The 3,945-nt window shown below is 50.4% G+C and overlaps 1 long non-coding RNA gene across 1 annotated transcript in view; it reads right to left on the reverse strand.

Annotated features, from left to right (window-relative positions):
• Nucleotides 1-2,962, reverse strand: part of LOC109377075 (uncharacterized) — a 7,507-nt gene extending 4,545 nt beyond the window's left edge. The window contains exons 1-2 of the long non-coding RNA XR_002122819.1: nt 2,375-2,962; nt 1,849-1,950 (exon numbers count right to left, since the gene is read on the reverse strand). This is a non-coding gene — a long non-coding RNA (uncharacterized LOC109377075). The remainder of the gene's footprint in view (nt 1-1,848; nt 1,951-2,374) is intronic.
• Between the last annotated feature and the right edge of the window lie 983 nt (nt 2,963-3,945).

Here is a 3,945-nt window from a genome sequence, read left to right on the forward strand (position 1 = left end):
AATAATATTTCCTGGGCCCCAGGGAGGCGGGTCGCTTTCATCAGTTTTGCTTTGCCATTTTTCTGTTAGCATTCAACACCATTCAGCCACCTGTAGAACCTCATGGCCCGTAACATTGGCAGGTATATAATGATTTTATATAACAGCCCAGATTTAAGAAATGGCTGTCGCTAATCAAACGCGCTTGGCTCTCTGTTCTGGAAGCAGCAGAAGTGGCGCGTACCTGAGGATGGCTGGAAAGCAAGGCTCTGGCTTCTGCAGGCATTTCACTCTCTATAGAAAGTAATTCACATTCTCGAAATATCAGTGAAGTTTTCACTTCTGCTTGTGGAAATGCTCTGAAACCCAAATATGCAGAGAACACAGGGCTCAAAAGATTGCTTAAGAAGTTGACATCAAAACATATTTTCTTAAAAGTTGGACTGAGGTTTACCTGCCCCTGGTCAGCTCCTGCAGTCAGTGAAGTTGTGGACACCGGCATCTCACCGGCTTGGCAAGCGGGGCCCGGCCCCCAGGTATTGGAGCTGGGTTCTGATCTGCTTGGAGGAGACTTACTTTCCAGCTGAGACCAAGCTGGTCATTTTTCAGCCTTCCTGATGGCCCCTGTGTTTCCTCCTTTTTGCTCTTCCCACCTTACCTTCGCCAGAGTCACACCTGAGGGCTTGGAGGGGATGAGATTCCTGTCCGCAGGTCTGCATTGTTACCGGGGCAGGTAACTGTCAGGCACTTCTGACGTAAAGCCCACGCTACGGTGTGTTTTGTGTGACCCTGCGTGTGACTGACAAATCTGTGGCCCAGACAGTGACCCTGACTTCAAGATCATGAGTGTGTGTCCTCTACAGACCCATGAGAAAGGAGGCCTTATCTGCTCCTTTTATCAGGCCAAGGTCATTGGCTGAATTAGCACCTCTGGCTGGAAGCTGTGGTGGGCGCTGCTCCACAGTATTTACGGAGCACCCCGTTGGCAGTGCTGCTGTGGCCCTGGAGGTAGTCACGCAGGCTCGCTGATTACATCCTGGGTGGGATAGACATTCAAAGCAGAAAAAACACGCACATCAATGATGAGAAAAACTGTGAGTGGAGTGCAGGAATTAAAATAGAGAGATGTGGGCCGGCCGAGCAGTTCAGTTGGTTAAGAGCTCGCTCAAGAGTGTGAGCTCTGAGCAACAGTGGTTTGAGTCCAGCCCGAGCTGAGCAGCCGCTGAGCTGCCAACAGGTGACAGGATGGCTCAGCTGAAAAAAAAAAAAATAGATGTGCGAATGACAGGCGGCTCCCCTGGGCTGAGTGATCAGGGACTGGGGGGTAGCGGGGGGCGAGCAGGCTGAGCATCAACGCTCAGGGCAGCTGGTGGCTGGGGTGCAGAAACCAAGGCTGGAGCGGGGACAGCGGGGACAGGGTACAGAGAAAAGTAGAGATGAGTTTAGTCCAGAGCCCGTGGGAAACCGCTGTGGTGGCGTGTTATGGTCCTGCATTGTAAAAGATGGCTTGAGCTGATTTGGGACAAGCATGGGCCTCGGAGGTGGGTCCAGTGGCGCAGAGGGGACAGCTCTAAGGTGGGCGATGGGAGGAGTGGGGTGCACTTGGCAGGTGGAGCCGAAGGCCAGCTGAAGACAGGAGGGGCACAGGGGCATCCCCAATGACGTTCTGGTCTGAGTAGCCAGGTGAGAGGGGACGACTGAGAGGAGAGCTGGCTGGGGTGGGAGGTGGGGTTCGGAGCACCAGCATGTTTGGTTGTCAGCAGGTCTCACGTTTTTACATTTCGTCAAATACTACAATGAACCAGCCCCTNTGCCTGCGCCCCTCACAGCCCGACAGGTGGGCGCACGGAAAGGGATGCAGGAACTTACCCAGCGATGCAGTCGCCCTGTAGTGGCCAGCCACCCCTCTCTCCAGCTTTCTCTTTCCTGGTGGCATCCATCAGTGTTGTCTTAGATTGAGAGTTATTCCCCCTGAAAAGTGTTTATTTTAATTTTTTTTTTTAAATGTCTGGTTGAAACCCTGGTGCAGGCAGTGGACTGCCTCTTACATTTCATTTAGTAGACTGCTTCCCTCAGCCTTTTTCTTCTAAACTCTCTGGGTTTCTTTTTCGTGCCTCAGTGAAACGGTGTCCCCTCATACTCTGTGACTCAGGACTCCGATGGCAGGCTCACCAGAGGAGCCTGTGGGGGTCTTCTTTAGAGCAGCCACTTGTGCTTGGTGCTTATTACCCCTCTGTGTCCACTGGGCTGTCCACCACCCCTCCGCCCCCCACCCCAGCCCCTGCCTCCAGCCTGAACCCTGAGCCCTGAGATGTTCCTAGCTATCAATTTAGGACCCACAGATTAAAGATGAGGGTTGACCAGATTGTCATCTCGGCCTTGACCTGTCACACACCTCTCTGGGTCTCGTCTCCCAAGGGACCCTGCTGACCTCTGTGCTACACAGGGTCGGTCCCTGACTTCTGCAAACTTGTGCTGTGAGAGAAGAACGCTGCCTCCCTCCTTGGCCCCTGGGCTCCGGGACAGGAAGGGCGTTCCATACACCCTGGAGGCCGGCGCACCCATCCTTCTGGACCACAGCCCACATCCGGGTTAAGAGTGGGCTAGTTCCCGAGTCAGGGATGCTCTGCAAGTCCTGTCCAGGAAATGCAGTTGGTGATCTGGATGGCCTGAACAACTGGATTAATTGTCCTGGTAACATCACTGGATGTGCCAGTGTCATGTCTGACAACCAGTCAGACTGTGGACCTCCCTCTCTCCTGGTGAACAGTCCAGCACCACATTGCAGCAGAACCTGGATGGAAGATTTCCTCCTGCCTCCACCCTGCAAAGTAGCATCACACCAGAAGCTGAGTCACTTCAGTGAACCATGCCTTAAAAAATTAATTCAATGTTTTAAAGACCCTTAGTCATTTGTCCCGATTTGCGGCAGACTGATCCCCATACTGTCTTTACATGATCATTTGCCAAAATATGAAATGCTTTTTTCCCTTTTTTACACAGAATGGATGTCCCCTTCATCCATCTTTTCTGTCCTGCCATCTGGGGATGTCCCTTCCATGTCTTCCTCACCCTTGCTTATGTGGTTGTGACGAGCGTGGCTGATGGCTGTTCCAGAAGTATTGATCATAGTTTTTATACATACTCATATTATTTCCCTATAATTAGTCATAACTTGCTCTTGATCTTAGGGACTCTGACGGTTTTTATTTACAATTTCAATTCTATCTGCATTCTGACCTGACCCTGCATGGCTGGGGCCACACCGACCTGAGACCTTGAGAGGACAGAGCTAAAGCACCTTCCACCCGGGCCTGACCTCAGGCCACTGCTCTGCTGTCCCGCTTTGTGGATGCCCTCAAGACACACTTCTTATTCTGCACACTCCTGAAGAGAGGTTTCCAAAAGACATTCATTCAATTCAGCTGCCTTTTAAACAACATCTGTTACCAGTTTGCTCTCATCGAATGAAGAGACATCGCTTATTGGAACCTTTCTTGTTCCTGAATAATTTATTAACATTTGCATTCCCCTTTATGTTTAGTAAATTGCACTTCGTTGCCAGATGTAGCTTTCCTCAGGTTTTACATTTTCCTTCGTCGGAGATGCGGTCTTTAGCAGGTCACCCCTCACTAGCCTTCTTTTCCGTGTTTTAGCTGTTCCCACTGTTGTGGGGAAAAAAGGATTTCTGGTTTTTTAAATTAACTCTTGAACTTCCTTTCTGGAGTTTTAAAATCTGGCTTATATGTATGCTTACAGGTCAGGATAGGGGTTAACGTGGTGTGTTCTAGAGCCAGACTCCCTTGATTTAGAGATTTAGTAGAAACAAAATCTGAGCCATGTGAAACAGGACAAAATTTAAGTCTCATTAAGAATCCAAAAAATAACCAGCAAACCCTCACGGAATGGAAGTGTGATCCAGCTAAACGCGAATCTCACAGCACAGATGACCCAGCGGGTAGCGGG

Source organism: Hipposideros armiger, unplaced genomic scaffold, assembly GCF_001890085.2.
Source record: "Hipposideros armiger isolate ML-2016 unplaced genomic scaffold, ASM189008v1 scaffold_18, whole genome shotgun sequence".
Lineage (NCBI taxonomy): Eukaryota > Metazoa > Chordata > Mammalia > Chiroptera > Hipposideridae > Hipposideros > Hipposideros armiger.